The sequence below is a fragment of the Vulpes vulpes genome, unplaced genomic scaffold (genome assembly GCF_048418805.1).
Source record: "Vulpes vulpes isolate BD-2025 unplaced genomic scaffold, VulVul3 Bu000000666, whole genome shotgun sequence".
NCBI classification, from domain to species: Eukaryota; Metazoa; Chordata; class Mammalia; order Carnivora; family Canidae; genus Vulpes; species Vulpes vulpes.
The window spans coordinates 583846-601317 of NW_027325671.1; the positions used below are offsets into that span (position 1 = coordinate 583846).

Sequence of the window (17472 nt, forward strand, 5' to 3'; positions counted from 1 at the left end):
TCTCCACAGCAAAAAGTTCTCTCTCAGCTCCTTTGCTCATACTCCTTAGTTTCTTGAATAAGCTTTGCTCTGCACTCCCTTCCTCTGTGCCTTTGCATTTTTAATAAATTATAATTTTTGTTTTCAAATAGTATATATTGGCATGGGAAAAAGCACATGGCATATTGTCAAGTAAAAAATTATGAAGCATTATAAATAATTGGATATTATTTCTTAATGACAGAAGATGGCAAGAGAACAAGAGCACAGGGAGACTGTTTTTCAGATCCTCAAATATTTAGGCAAATTACATTTTATTTTCATTGTTCTTTTTTATTTATTGTAATTTTTGCTTTTTACATTAGTTATTTTATACCCAGAAAAAATAACCATATGCGCTTATATATGGTACCCAACCTTTAGGACCCAGCTCTAATAAATACTTTGCTTTGTCATCTCAGAATTCATCCATCCTCAGAGATTTCTCTTGGAATTCTTCATAGCATTTTCCATAAGAAACATTGATTCATCTTGTTGATAATGCATTAAAACTCAATTTTTTCAGTTCTTTGACCACTAAATTCCAATCCTCCTCCTCCAACTCACCTTTATTTGGACCCAGGATTAAGCGTTCCTTACCCAGAAAAGACTAGGGTATCTTACCCATATCTAATTTAAAATGAACATAATTAATAATAAAACAAAATTTCCAAGCAAATTAGGATTTTATTAGTCTTTTGAAATAAATATTTAAAATATAAAATTATTTCAAATTTAATTATTTGTTAGCTTGCACATTCTTGCCCATAAGTGAATAAGTGGTTGCATGTGGTGTACATATACACATGCTAAGCATGTTTTTAAACTATTGGATAATTCAGTACCAGCTTCCAGCACATATTCTCTTGGTCAGATCCATGACATTGTTATAGCCGTGATTCCTCAGCCACCATCCCAATTTCAAGCATATTTCTCATCCACCATTACTTTAGTTTTTCAATTTAAGTATTCTATCATCCCCACATCAACAATTCTTCAACCAAATTGAGCACTCCAAGCTATTATCCTTATAGTGTTTTCACTAGCCATCACCTACTTCACCACTTTTATTCCTTAACCAGTGCAAATTCCATGGTGTCTCAGGAAGTAGGAAGGCCCGAGGACAGGAACAGAGATGAAGGAACAGCCAGTCAGTGGAGGAGTCAGAACACACACCACATTTATTGATTCAGTTTGTTGTCTTATAAGGGCGTGTTTTATGGTGCGCTAAAACAGTTACAGTAGTGACAACAATGGTTACTGATCACACATTATGATAAGAAGCATTACAATAGTGAAAATACTTGAGATGCTGCAAGAATTACCTAAACTTGACATAAAGACACGAGGTCAGCAAATACTGTTGGAAAAATGGCACCAATAGACCTGCTCAACAGGAGTTGCCACAAATCTTCAATATATAAAAAATTGCAGTACGTGGGAAGCACAATAAAGCAAAGCACCATAACATGAGGTATACCCGTAATCCAGTGCCAGGAATGGATGAGAAAATAAATAGTAACCAAGTAAAATACTAATGTTTCCTATTACTTTGTTTTATTCTTTCAGTTACACGCATGTATAGCTTATCACTTTAGGGGATTTCTTCTTCTCATTAATTTATTCATTCATTCAACAAATATTTAGTAAGAACATATTTTTGTCTCAGAATGTCATTGGATTTTTGTAATACAAAGACAATTAAAACAATTTCTTTGCTCAGTGAACTAATGTAAACTACCCTAAATTTACTAGTGGATTTAATGAAGCCTTGTATACATGGCTGCATATCCAATAATATTTATATTAATTATTCAATTAAAAAGTGAAGAAAATCTTTCATAAGCCTCTAAGTAGATAATTGCGTATGGGGACGTCAGGCGCACGTCACGCACGCACGTCACGCACGCTGGCCGCACGCAGCGCCCCTCCTCGGCGGTGTCCTAGACGTGAGCCGCCGCCTGTCCTGGGTCTCGTCCACACACGAGACGCTCCTGGCGGTCCGGGGGAGAGCGCCCGGGTCTGGGCCGTGGGCCGAAGACGCCAGATCTGGCGGGTCCTCGCGGCGTGTGCGTTCTCCTCAGGGAGGCCGCGCTGCTTGCGTGGGGAGGCCTGGGCAGGCAGAGCACGTGCACCTGCCGGCCGGCTCCATGGCACAGGATGACGGGGCGGGTCCTGGATGTGGGGAGCCTCCTCCAGGGCTTCCAGCCAGATCTCCAGGGGCACCTCCCTGCCGTGACAGGACCGGCTCCCTCCATTGTCCAGGGATGCGCTGCACTGTGGGGTGACTGGGCCCCTAGTCAGACCCTCGACCAGTTGGGGCTGCCTGCCCAGATGCTTGGCCTCCACGACACGTTGGACAACTGACGCCCCGTCGAGCTTCCTCAGCTGGGGATGGGAGTGCTCCAAGGCGGCCGTCTTCACCGGGAACTAGTCAGCTCCCTCCAGGCCTACTACGTTTCTGCAAGGTACGTTCTCAAAGGATCATCATAAGGATGATTCCCGGGCTTGCTTCAGGGGCAGGTTCTCTTCCTTGGCAGGAGTGCGGTCAGGAGTCTGCATCATGATCATTTCATGATATATACAAATATTGAATCATTATGTGTGCACCTGAAAGCAACATGACGTTACATGTCATGGATACCTAAACAAAAAGTGATTTTTTACAAACAAACAAAAAAAACCCCACAAAACAGAGAGAAGGATACAGTAAGGTTTATTACTCACATAATGAAGCCTTCTTAAAAAAAAAAAAACTGTTATCTCACGAGCAGGTCCAAAAGCAGAGCCTGGAGATAACAGATAAAAGAGACCAGTTAGGCTTTTCTTGAAATTAGGGGATCTGCTTGAGTGAATGTTCCCTTGAATGTTCCTGGGATTTGCATGGTTGGAGTTTCCTACTCCTGCCAAAGGAGGGAGCACCCAGCCTTTCTTATCAGCTTAGCCAGTTGTGGGGCAGATGACACAGGGCTTGAAAACTTTCAGCAGTTAAATGTCAAAGATGAAGTCAGAGTTTGTTAAGATGCCAGAAGACAATGGCCCTTAAGGGCCTTTGCAACCACTGCTTTCTCTCCCATGAATCATCTTTGATCCAGTGTAACAAAATGTGGGTGGTTTCTTGTATTCTGGACTTATGGTGTAAGCTGACGGGACCTTGTTTTAAGTACTTAACATTCTAAATTCAGAGACCCACCGGAAATTGGAATTGTTGAGAGGTGCCGGTTAGAGAAAGGACACACGTTAACCCTGCTCATTCATCCCTACCAATTACTATAGAATGAACATTGGAAAATAATACTATGGTTGACATGTTGCAGAGATTGCTGTTCATGGAAAGCCTTCCCACTTTGGGGACATGGAAGGGGGCTCTATGAATTTTATTTTGAAAGTTTGGTAAAGGCTTCAAGAAGAGGAAACAGTTTTCATTCTTTGTTTATACATGTGCTTGGAACAAGGATTGCTGAAATTCTCCTGTGCTAAATGAACAGAAGGAAGGAGAATTGGAAAGAGAAAAGAAAGAGAGGGGGGAGGGAATGTGTGTATCTGTGCGTATGGGTAAGCTGCAGACACGAGAAGGAGCAGAAACACCTTCTCCAAGTATACAGGGGAAGCATTCTGCAGGGTCCCACGGGACCTCGAAGGGCAAATACAATTGGGGGATATAGCCTTGCCATGACACCTACAGATTTGAGGAGTGAAGGGGCAAAAGGGACATTAAACATTAAAGGAATTCATCAGCTAAGGGTCAGCTGAGAGATGGGGCCAAACCCACAAATGTAAAAATGCCTAGGGGAGCTACACACAAATACTTTGTCATGGTTTGTTGGAGCTCATAGACAAGGGATATAATAATTATATCAAGCAAAGAAAAGACTACAATCCCACGCTAGTGAGTAAGAAAATATTGGAGTTCCCTTTCTTAACTCATGCCTCAGTACACAAAAGGAGGGAAGGGAAGTTTGGGAAAGACAGACCATAATTTTCTCTGCTTAACTCCATCTTTCATTAGCTCAAGGTAAGACTAATCTGTGCTACACAGTTGGGAAGGTGAGAGAGGAAATGGTACTGTTGAGTTTGAGAGTAAAGTTTTAAATTGTAGCAAGTCAGCCTTAAATGGGAAAGTGAGGTCCTTCCAGAAACCAAGGGAGATCAGAGAAGCTTTTGAATCTGGTTTCTCATTTTGTTTTGTTTTGTTTTAATGAACCTTTAGCAGGAAATTTTATCAACATAGTACCACATGAAGATAGTTACTAAAAAATAGAACTTCAAGAAATTATTCCAGATACAGTCACATAACTGAATCATTCTGGAGCTTTCGACCTCAGTATAGGTGTTCTATCCCTGTGGGGCTACCTCTGACCATCATTGGTATGTGTTTTGTACCCTTCACTGTGGATGGTTGAGAAAGTACAGTAAACAAGTGGAATTTGAAGGTCACTGTCCTCTGTTGTGTATGTGTGTGCATGTCATTCACATACAGAATTATCCAAATATGTTTATTATGGGAAATATGATCACCCTCCACCATGGGGTGGTTTATACTAAGAATAGTAGGCTATAGAATAAAAATTAAGAACATCAATATTTGTTAAAGAACTGTTCACACAGAAGTGAGAGGAAGCACATTTAAAAGTCGCAGGTGTGACCAGAATAACATGGAGACAAACTCAGAGGAGAAAGGGAAGAGTAAAGAGTGTAAAACCTACCAAAAAAGATTACCCTAAGATAAATACTAAGATGTTGCACTGATGGTAGCATTTCAGATATCCGAGTGTCTTAAGCTATTTCTGTGACATTTATGGAGAAGGAGTTTGAATAATAAATGGCTGTGGAGAAAAGCTGTTGAACACTAGCCATAGGAAAATGGAAATCCCTATATATATATATATATATATATATCCTTTGCAATTGTCTTATAAACATTAACAGAAAACTAAACAAGTGGAAAATATTTCATCTACCTAATTTTAAAAATTATCTCAGCCGAAAAAATGTAAAAAAAAAATGGCTATCTATATAAAAGATAGTTCCTACCTGTTTTGCCATTTATGACATCATTTCATTATGACAACTGTGAGAGCAATAATGCAATGCTATCGGAGCCATTTTCCAGATTTGGGACCTGGGTGACTGACTGTACAACCTATGGAAGACATTTCTCTTTTCTAGATCTTAGTTTATGAATCTAGTCAATTTTGACTAAAGCTCTAGACTTTACACATTTTTATTTTACTCACATGTCCACAAATAATTTCTATTCACACGCAGTGTAGGAAAAATAAACCACCTGTGTTTCCAACACTCTTGTCCCACGTAAAAGCTGTGTAACTTTGGACAATTGACATATGCTCTCAGTGTCTCAGTTTCCTTGTTAAGTAAGTCAAAGGAATAATAATAGTCACTCTGTAATGTAATGAGGACAAATAAGATATTATATACAAAAACTTTCACAGAGTGTCTGGTAAAAGGTGATTTCTTAGTAAATGCTATCTATTATTATAATTGCTTGTAATTCTAAAATGGCCTATGTTACATTTGTGTAAATGTATGTCTATATGAGTTTATATGTGATAGGCATATAGTGTATAAAGAGAGATAAATATATCTATAGTCCTTTTTTAGAGTGTAGGAGCATATATTTCTTTTAATATATTTAACAACTTTGAACTTTATAAAATCATTTCCACAAAATCCATATGCGTAGGGATGAAACTTAAAACATAGAATTTCTAGCTCTCGAGGATTCCCACAGAGGGGAAAAAGATTCTCTTCGTGACTGGAAAAATAGAAGCACTTTGAGACAAACATGTGCTTCAGACTATAATCCACTTTCCTTTCCTACCATGGCACAGACAGCATTATGAACCAGAAAATTGTTTGAGCAGCCACAGATAAGGAATTACAAATCTGGAGGTTCAAGAGTTGTATAAAGCAGATGTAAGGTTAATTTGCATGGTTTAGTTCCCTCCCAGATTTTTTCAATATATTTCAATGGCTTAAAACTCTGAAAAACTGATAGGAAATAAAAAGGTTTCTATAGGCTCTCTGATTTCTTGCTGACTCAGCTGTCTGAAGGCAAAGCCAATTACTATGGCTTGCATTTTCTTGTGCAGAAACCAGAACATACTCATAGTTAAATAGAGTCATTAAATATTTAGGGGAGGGAGAAAAGTTTTATGAATTGAGATGATGACAACAAAAAACTATGTATGGGTATTTTCCTCTTAAACAACAAGAAAACACTTTTCTGAGAGTAACTTGAAAATCTCAAGCATGAAATATGATTTGATTTAATATCCATTTAATGATTTTTTTATATTTTATTTTTTTATTTTATTTTATTTTATTTTTAATTTTTTTAATTTTTATTTATTTATGATAGTCACAGAGAGAGAGAGAGAGAGAGAGAGGCAGAGACACAGGCAGAGGGAGAAGCAGGCTCCATGCACTGGGAGCCTGATGTGGGATTCGATCCCGGGTCTCCAGGATTGCGCCCTGGGCCAAAGGCAGGCACCAAACCACTGCGCCACGCAGGGATCCCCATTTAATGATTTTTTTAAATGTTGATTTTTTGGTTGGCATGTAAGAAGAAATATCCTCTGATATAAAGCTAAATTTTATCCTTGGCGTAATAAAAAAACCAATATGGTCTTCTGAACAAAGAACTAGCTGAACAATTGGGATTCTATTATTGGCCTCACCAGTGACTTACTTGCTCAGTGACCTCGGACATATCGCTTAAATGGCTTTGTGCCTCAAGGTTCCCAGCTGTAATATAGAGATTATAATGCCTGCACCTACTTCATGGGACTGTAGAACTATTTCAGTTGAGTTTGTTTAAAACCCCAAAGGTTTTTGAAACTATCAGAAATAACAGTTAAATTCAAACAAGGTTGTATTTCATTAATTTCTTTTTACTGTTTGATTTGGCTTTCTTGTAGTCTTATATAATCCTTTTTGTACTAAAATAAGTCACTAGGATGAAATTAATAGGTAAAGATTTTCATGGGATATTAAGGAACAATTTTAACAGTGAAGGGAAATTAAGAATACACTTCTGAGATCCACTGATATAACTTCTACTCCTTGGCATATTTAACTCATGATTCAAAAGAGAATTGTAATATGATCATGTAACTTGGAACTTCTCACTAAATCTATAATTGGCAATTTTCTTTTTTTTAATATTTTATTTATTTATTCATGAGAGACACAGAGAGAGAGAGAGAGAGGCAGAGACACAGGCAGAGGGAGAAGCAGGCTCCCTGCAGGGAGCCCAAGGTGGGACTCGATCCCGGGACTCCAGGATCACGCCCTGGGCCAAAGGCAGGTCCTAAACCAATGAGCCACCCAGGGATCCCCTCAATCGAGATTTTCTCATACTGTCTCTATAAATGCACTGATAATGCATCTTCATTTCTCCAAATCCAGAAGACCTATTAAAGCCCTGTTCAAATGCCATGTCCTTCTAGATTCCTTCCCTCTTTGTAACACTATGTGTCATCCAATAAGGAGTTCTGAATAGTAGGAGGACTTGAGTAAGAGAGATAGCTCATTTTTTATATTCCTGACGTTTCATGATTTCTTACAATTATAAATACATTTGCATACAAATATATATGTATACGTTTATTATTTATTCAAAATTATTCTTGAAAAGAACTTTGAAAAGTTCTTCTCGAACTCCAAACTAGAACTCACTACTCCAACCACAGAAATATCTTATTTGCTCTGTTCTCACAACACTTCTTAGAGTCTTAGACTTTTGCATTTTTACGAAAACTTAGAATCAAGGTACGGTCGACATTTCTCACCTGTAAGTGAAATAGTCTCAACTTAATAATCCTTCCTCCTGCCATATCCCTTAGTCTATTTGGTGTCATACTTTGGTTTTTATTCTTTGTTTTGTTTTTACATATTTAAGCTTTTTATCGTTGATTTAGCTTCTTTTGGTCTCCAATATCATGCTGAAGTGCTGTCTAGTGTTCCTATGTGCAAAAGTGTACAATGTGTCTTACAAAGAAAATACATGTGGTAAGCTGCATTCAGACAAGAGTTATAGTGCTATTTGCCATTAATTCAAAGTTAATCAATCAACAATATATATTAAAGAAAGTATTTTTAAAGAGAAACATAAAACAAAGTTATATATTGATCAGTTGATAAAGATGTTGTGATCAGTTCTCAGGAATATATCCCTGCATTATCCTTAGGAAAAGTGGTTCTGTATTTGCTATTTTGGCATGTGTGGTCACTTTATAGAATATAACTACCCACCAATAATAAGAAATGGCTGTGCCTATTTTGTTTGTGTACAAACACTGCCTTCAGCAATATTTTAAAATCTCCCTTCTAATTCCACAGTAGTGCCTGTCTTGTGCACATTTCCAATTTTATGGTCATTTCAATTATAAACAAAAATTTGGCCAACTTTAAAGCTTCAGTTTCATATTCGTTTTAATGCTTGCCTCCTTCTTTCCCACAAAACTAGCCAGATAGCTATCCCAAGAATGAAACTGAGGCATACATCTTTTACTTTTTGTTATCTTGATATTCTGAGCCGCCTTCCGTGCCAAAATGGAATAGGACATGTAGTTACTCATATGAATATTGCTGTAGTTTTCTTTTCTTCACCCTGCTGCTCTTGTTAAGACTAACTGGTCATTGATACTGTTTCTGTGCAGCATCCAGATGCTGGCTCTCTTTTCACATCCAATATTGCACTCTGCACTCTGCATGTGATTATATCATTGTACACCAAAACAAATAGCCACATGTCTTTCTTCCTCAAATCATGTCATTCTTTAGATCTGGTATATGTGATATTCTATTATTTCTTCTTTTAATAGCTACCGTAGTAATCATTAATGTTATTGTAGATTTTTGCTTTCCCTCTTTTTGGGAAAATGATAGTATTATTCTTTGCCACTCCACACATTATATGAAGTCATGTGCTTCTTAGAGTAGAAACCTCTAAGAAGTAGGACATAATTTGCAATGTCCCCTTTCACTACCACAGCAATCTACATCTCACTGCAGACAGTAGAATCGTCACCAAATTATATTCTTGGCGGAGTATAATGTTGAGACAAACCTCCCAGTTGATAGTATCAAAAGTAAAGTGGTGCCTTAAAAAATAAAGTATGTGGCATTGGCTTATAAATTCTCCAGATTGTAAAAGACAACGTTAATCAGAAGTTAAAGACCGCATTGGTGAAATATTTGATAAAATTGTTTTTTGAAGTAATTTACAAGGAAGACTGGATAACTAAGAAATGTTTAGATCTAAAGATTGGCATTGGTAGTATGTTTCAGTTTGGGGTGATTTCTTTAAGAAACGTATTTTGAAAAAAAGAGGCAAACTGAAAAAAAGTGGCCAGTTTGCAAGTAGGAATAAAAAATAAAATAGAGATTTCAGAAACTCAGTGATTTCAAATGTTGAAAAAATTTACCGAATTAAGACCCCAATACAAAGAGATAACACTGAGAAAACATTTTGACTCAGAAAGGCAGATCAGTGTTCAGCCTTGGTAATTTTGGTCTAGCAACGACGATGTGATTTAGCTGAATGTGAAGTTCGTAAAAGATACACATGATTGGCTCCTCCAAGTCAATAAGAGCTGGCTCTAGCATCCCCCCTGTCTCTCATCTTCCAATAAGCTATCTTTGGCTTTCTCTCATAGTCATAGAAGGAGTTCCAGAAAATAGGCAGAAGTATTCAATAACACTTGAGGCCTAAATGCATAACTGATCCACTGTGATTTCCCTTATATTTTATTGCGCAGAGCGCATCACAAGGATGTGAAAAATCATGAATGTGGAAAATGATTCCAAATCATAAATGTGGAAAGTGATTCCAAACCATGATATGAGTTTCCATAAAGTCCTATTACAATGCATACACATTTGCTAAATCTAATAAATGTTACTTAAGGCTACTAATAGGAGAGAGAATTAAGAAAGAAATATTAAATGGTAATAGTTCTAGTTTTTATTTTTTGTGATATTTCAATTACAACAATATATATTCCATCTAAGCTGTGAAAGATGAAGAAATTTACAAAATTTCATTTTACCCATTAATCATCTGCCAACCATTAAACTTAGTCTTGTAAAAGTTGTTACATTTTTATTTTTAAAGACTGTTTTTAGATAGATTTGCTTTGGTAACAAATAGCCCCCAAACTTCAGTGGCATAAAACATTACTTTTAGTAATTTTAAGCACATTTACTTTTAATCAGGAGCTATATGTTTGTATGCTTTATATGCCTTTCCATTACGGACTGTGCTTAAAGGAACAATCTCTGCTTGGGACATCTCTGTTGGCAAAAAGACAAAGCAAGATAGCTGGTAGAAACTTAGAGTTACCTTTTCTACTCAAGTGTGTTAAGTCATATCTGCTCCCGATTAAATTGCCAGCTTGTTATTGAAAATAGTAACAGTGACAATAATAATACAATAAAAAATGAACTTATTTCCTTAAACTAAAATATTATGGTGAATTTATATCAGATAGTCATAATAAGTAAGTATTTTAGGGAAGAGTAAGAGTGATAAGCTTATAGCAGACAATGGCTCATAGAAATCCTGAAATATTTCTGGAAAACATAAGGGAGGGAATCAATATTGGGGTAGGCCATTTTTTCCTCCTTAGAAATAGCTCTCAGATCTTTTCTTCTTTATCCTTGTCTCCAGTCTCTCGAAAGTCCTTCTTTTTGTACAGTAACCCTAGACGTATCTTAAAAGGACAACAGAAAGCAAGGACCCCGAGTTTACATCCACATAAACCTAAAACTCTTCATACATTTTTCAAACACCATGACACTATATAATCTCACATTACCTAAACTTCATCACTAGGAAATAAGGATTCCATTAATTTGCTATTCTAATTTGTGAAAGAAACATATTCCAATAGGTCTACAACTGAAGTTCCAAATTCAGCTGCAACCTTATGCATCTAAAGACTAAGGGGAGTTTTATTAGTTTCTTAGGGCCACTGTAACAAACTACTAAAAATTGGGTAGCTTAAAACAACAAAAATTTATTTTCTCATAATTCAGAAGATTGGAAGTTCAAATTAAAGTGTTGACAAGATTGGTGGTGACTGGAGGTTCTCTCCTTGTTCCTGGTGGTTGCTGGCCATTCTTGAAATTACTTGACTTGTAGATAGATCACTCCACTCTCTGCCTTTGTCTTTACATGATGCTCTCCTTTTGGATTTGTTTATGAATCTCTTTCTTCTTATGAGAACACCAGTCATATTGGATTTAAGCTCCACCTTAATCCACTATGTTTTCATCTTAACTTGATTGTATCTACAAAGACACCACTTTCAAATAAAGTCACCTGCATGGGTTCTGAGTGGATATATATTTTGGGAGATTACTATTCAAGCCAGTATAGGAGGCTCAACCAAATCTATTCAGGATAAACTCAAAGACCCACATCAAGACCCATTTTAATCAAACTGCCAAAAGCCAAAACCAGAGAATCTTTTTTTTTTTTTTAATTTTTTTAATTTATTTATGTATGATAGTCACAGAGAGAGAGAGAGGCAGAGATACAGGCAGAGGGAGAAGCAGGCTCCATGCACCGGGAGCCCGACGTGGGATTCGATCCCGGGTCTCCAGGATTGCGCCCTGGGCCAAAGGCAGGCGCTAAACCGCTGCGCCACCCAGGGATCCCCGAAAACCAGAGAATCTTGTAGGTAACAAAAGAAAAATGACTTATCATATATAAGGGATCTTCACTAAAATTATAAGCAGATTTCTCACCAGAAATTTTGGAGGCCATAAGAAAGTGAGCTGATATATTCCAAGTTCTAAAAGAAGAAAAAGTATAAACCAAGAATAATATATCCAGCAAAATTGTACTTCAAAAATATCATAAATTAAGATTTTTGTCTTATAAAAATCTGAGGGAATTTGTTACCAGTACACATGCTCTGCAAGAAATACTAGAGTCTTGAATGTCAAAAGGAAAATATAATAGATGGTAACTGAAAGATGTATGAAGAAACAAGGATTTCAGGAAATATAAATATATAAGCAATTACAAAAGCTATTATTACTGTAACAATAGTTGGTAACTTTACTTTCTGTTTTTTGTAGGAATAAGAAATGAAAACTTTTTAAAATACTATTATTAGTCTAAAAGTATCATTGGAAGTTTGGTTTGTAATTCCACATTTTGTTTTCTACATAATTTAAAAAAACTGGTGAATTAAAAAAATATCAACTTACGGTTTTGGATATACAGCATATAAAGATGTAATTTTGTGACATCAGCACCTGAAAGGAATAGGGATAGAGCTATAAAGGAGCAGAGCTTTCATATAGTATTGACAAATTCAAATTAGCATATTATTATAGTTTCAGGTATAATTTTAAATATAATCCTCATAGTATTCACAAATAAAATAGCTTTAGAATACACACAAGAGGGGGTTAGACAGGACTTTAAATGTTTCACTAAAAGAATCAACTAAACATGAAAGAATATGGTAATGCAAGAAATTAGGGACAAAAAAGCTATAAGACATATTTGATGTAAATCAAATAGCAAAATGACAGAAGTCTTTATCAGTAATTACATTAAATAGAAATTGATTAAATTCTCCAATCCAAACATAGAGAATGGCTGAATGGGTTAAAACATGGTTAAACTATCTGCTGTCTATAAGAGACTCACTTTAGATCCAAGACACGAACGTGTGGAAAGTGAAAAGATGGAAAAAACCCTTGCAAATAGTAACCAAAAGAGGAGAGGGTGGCTATAGTAACACTAGAAAAAATAAACTTTAAATGAAAAAAAGGTAATAAAAGTTAAGGGACATTATATGTTAATGTTCATACGGCATGATACAAAATTATAAACATTTATATACCTAATAACAATCAAAATATATAAACCAAGGTTGTCTTCCCTTGGTAATCTAATCTTTCTTCTTGGAAGAAGCCTTAAAGAAATAGTTTTGCAATAATAGTTTGATGCTTTAATACTTCACTCTCAATAATGATTAGAAAAATCAGAAGAGATTTCTCTGGAGAGGGAAGAAGGAAATAGAGGACTTGAACCACACAACTAAACCAGTTACATCTAACAAACATATATATAGAGTTCTCTACCCAACAACAATCATTCTTTTCAACTGTACATGGGTTATTTTCCAGGAAATTGGAACCCTTGTGCACTGTTGATCAGAATGCAAATTTGCACAGCCATTGTAGATAAACAGGGAGGTGTGTGTGTGTGTGTGTATGTGTGTGTGTTTTAAGATTTTATTTATTTATTCATGACAGACACAGAGAGAGAGAGAGTGAGAGAGAGAGAGGCAGAGACACAGGCAGAGGGAGACGCAGGCTCCTTGCAGGGAGCCCGATGCAGGACTTGATCCCAGGACTCCGAGATCTTGCCCTGGACCGAAGGCAGGTACTAAACCACTGAGACACCCAGGGATCCCCTCAAGATGGTCAATTTTAATATATCATGTATATTTTACCACAATTTTAAACTGGAAAAAATGATTATTTACCGTTAAAGCAAAAATAATAACAATGTGGTGTGGAGTTTATAACATATGGGGAAATAAATGTGTGACAACAATAACAAATGGCCATGAGGATAGAAATGGAAGTATACTATTATAAGGTTCTCACACTTCACATGAAATGGTTTAATATTACTTGAAGTGTTGAAAAGTTAAACATATATACCATCAACCTGCAATCACTAAAATAAGTATTTATAGTTAATTGGTGAACAAAAGTGATATGTGAATTCATAAAAATATCCAATTAGTATAAATTAAAGAGAAGAAAAAGGCAACAAAGAACACATGGAAAAATGGAAACAAAAATAGTAAGATTTCAACCTTGAATGGTTAAACATAACACTCCTGTGTTATCTGAGACATATACCTGAGAGGAAAAAAAAAGGCAATACCTATACGAAGATTTATATGCAAATTGTTCATAGTTTTATTCATAATATTCATAATATTATTATTCATAATATCTTAAAACTGAGGGGCACTTGGGTGGCTCAGCGGTTGAGCATCTGTCTTTGGGTGAGGTCATGATCCTGGGTTCTTGGGATCAAGTCCCACATCAGGGTCCCCCCAGGGAATCTGCTTCTCCCTCTGCTCATGTCTCTGCCTCTCTCTCTGTGTGTGTGTCTCTCATGAATAAATAAAATCTTAAAAAAAATAAGACACACACAAAAAAGCATATACTATAGGATCTAACTAAAGAAAATTTTAGAAAATTCAAACCAATAAAAGATGTCAGAAATAAAATCAGTTATTGCCTAGGAAAGGTTGGAGGTAGCTTGGTTGGGAACTGTGATTACCAAGGGAAGACACAAATTTTTGTAGTTTATGGAGATGGGTTCAATATCCTGATTGTATTAATTGTTTCACAGGTTTATATATTGTCACAACTTACCAAATTCTAACTATAAATTAGACTTTATTGTAGTTAATTACATCTCAAAAAATAAAACTAGCATAAAGGCTGAAACAGAGACATTAGCAATCCCATTTTAAACAACAAATATAAAGATTAAAAAATTACCTTTTATTATAAGACATAGTTTACATATGTTTTCTCTAACTAGAATTCCTATATGCAACATTCCAGAGAAGCTGTGTTAAAAGACACTGTGTTAAGAAGTAATGTCTAAAAATTTGTCAGTCTATACCATCTGTACCCATTGTATAAACATCTTTCTGTTAGATAACTTGAAGATTTATTATGGAAGCAGCAAATATAGTGCATGTTCACCAAAAATGTATCACATACTGTAGGAGAAGACACAGGCCATTGTATATCAACTAATTGGTCATGGAAAAACTATATATATTAAAAACAAAAAACTTCAACACATTAAGTCAATCATACTTTTGGAACAAGACACATTATTGGTTTCATTTTAAAATGTAGGAGATCCGTGGGTGTAAAATTCATACAATAGTGTTTCTTGTGATTCCTTTTAAAAATGCAAATATCTCCTAGGCCTGCAAATTTCCTGAAATTCAACACCTTCTGCTCTGTTGAAATACACAGATATGTTCATCTTTAATTAATAGCTCACTACAGACTGAAATTTAGTACCCTTCAATTATTATGGTTTGATTTAGAGAAACAATACTTCATTTATTTTTTTATAGTCAAACTTATGGGCACCTGGGTGGCTCAGTCAGTTAAGCGACCTACTTTTGATCTCAGTTTAGGTTTTGATCTCAGGGTTGTGAGTTCCAGCCCTGTGTTGGGCTCCATGCTGGGTGTGGAGCCTACTTAAAAAGAAATAAAATAAAACAAAAATCAATCAATCAATAAACAGTCAAATGTATTATATTAGTGGTATATGTTATTAAAACTACCTCTCAGAATGCATGGGTTGGAAAGATAATGAAAATGTTTCCCAGTTTGGGAATTACCTCCTTGTCATACGTCAAAAAGTTATTAGAATTAATTATTAATATTAATATTAATCAATTAATATTTACCTCCATCACTTTGTTCATATCTGCATAAGTCCCTATATTGCAGATACCTTATGTAGTCTTAATCTATATCTATACCTGTATGTAACCAAGTGTGCTGGAAATCTGAGACAAAAGAATAGCTTAAAATGGATGAGCATATTTTAGTCTATATGAAATTTACTATCAATTGAGACGATAGGTCTTAATTGATTTTAGTTATGTGTGTATGGGGGAGAGTGTAGGTAAAGGAAACATTAATTGTATCTTTGCCTCAAATTCTGACTCAATAGAAACTTGAATTTTTCATTTTAAATGTTATTTGTTTAACTATGTTAAGTTTATTTTTACCTGAGAAACTTAGGAATCACAGAGACACAAAGATAGTAGTGATCCCATTCTAAATAGTGTGGATATAAAATCTTTTCCTTATGGTGCTAGTTTGTACAGCTCATTTCCATGCCCGGTTACTCACTAATGCTATTATAGTTAAATTGGAATCTTTCTAATGACAATCACACTACATGAAATGTTTCCTTGTAATTATATTAGAAGAAGATATGTTGTGAAAACTGTTAGCTTGACTAGTTAAAACTTGTAAAATGTATGTTATTCTTGCACTTAGCTACATATTTTTGGAAGAAAAAAAAGTATATACAGTGTTCCTTGGCAGTGGATAAAAATCCAGATTTTATTTTTTCACCAAAACAGATTAAATCATACCTGAAATATATAAATTATTTTCCTGAATATTCCATCCCTGGCCTTTTTTTTTTTTTTTTTTTTTTTTTGCCTTAGGACAGTAAAATACCTTCTTTATAAATAAGAAGGTGGTTTTAAAATAGTACCTCCTTTCATCTGATTGAAACAAACATTTTTTCTGACCTCCAGTTTGCATTTTGACTTTGTACTGGAGAAACATTATTCAGGCTTTCAGGAGAGCAGTACTAGTGAACTTAGAAAATATCTTGCCAAGTGGGCAAAACACAACTAGCTCTTCATTCTTCTGGAATGATTTTCAAGTATTAGAGGTCAATCAACAAATTGCAATGCCGAGTGGTCTTTTAGTCATCATTAATTTTCTGGTATTTCTAGAGAATTTCTCCCTCTATTGTTTACTTCATTTAGCAATCCTCCATAGATTTTTGCATTATTAATATTACTGTATTCTCTCATCTATATACAGTACAAAGACAATAAGCAAACAAACACACTGGGAAAAAGTGGGTAACACAAAGGTGTTTGGAGGGAAAGCACATGTTTTTCCAGCTACTAAAAACCTGATATTACATGAAAAATTAAGTTTATAATTGGTATATATTTGACAAAAAGAAGTGACTTTTAAAAACATCGTCGTTACCATTTCTGGTCATAGCATATTCTAGTTGTGTTATCCCAGCAGTGCTCCCAAAGGAAAGATTTAAGTGCAAGTAGTTTATTTGGGAAGTTATTTCAGGAAGCATTGCAGGGGTTGGGGGTGGGCAGAAAATGATATAGGGAAGGGAAGGAAGTAAATAGAGCATGCAGATATGAGCAGGTCATTGCTATAGGCAACTGGAGCTCAAATCCAACAGTAACTTCTGAAATATGGTGTACAACACAAATTAGGAAATTATAGCCCTCAGGTAAAACCTGCTACATCACCTATTTTGGTACTCCCTGCAGTCAGGGGCACCATTCCAGCAGTCTGGCACTGTGAGCCACAGAAACCAAGTTTAGATGCCCTCCCTATGCTCCCAGCACCTGTCACCCTGGCCAATGGCTGCACCATAGTCCTGCATGGGGTCTGTGCCAGTAGCCACCTTCATATTTGGCACTTCTCCATGTTGACAACTTTTGGACACCTAGCTTTGGCATCTGAGGCTGAGTATCAGGAGCTCTGAATGTCACCTCGTCTCTGTCCAACTGCCCAAATTGGGTTTGGAAAACTCTTTAGGAGAAGAGAAGGAAATGCAGGGATTCCTTG

The 17472-nt window shown here is 35.9% G+C and overlaps 1 long non-coding RNA gene across 1 annotated transcript; it reads right to left on the reverse strand.

Annotated features, from left to right (window-relative positions):
- Positions 1–1181: 1181 nt before the first annotated feature.
- On the reverse strand, positions 1182–12405 carry LOC140596461 (uncharacterized). The gene is made up of 4 exons (XR_011998437.1): positions 12265–12405; positions 11797–11843; positions 2746–2807; positions 1182–2628 (listed from the first exon to the last, which is right to left on the reverse strand). It is a non-coding gene; the product is annotated as an uncharacterized lncRNA (long non-coding RNA).
- Positions 12406–17472: the final 5067 nt, after the last annotated feature.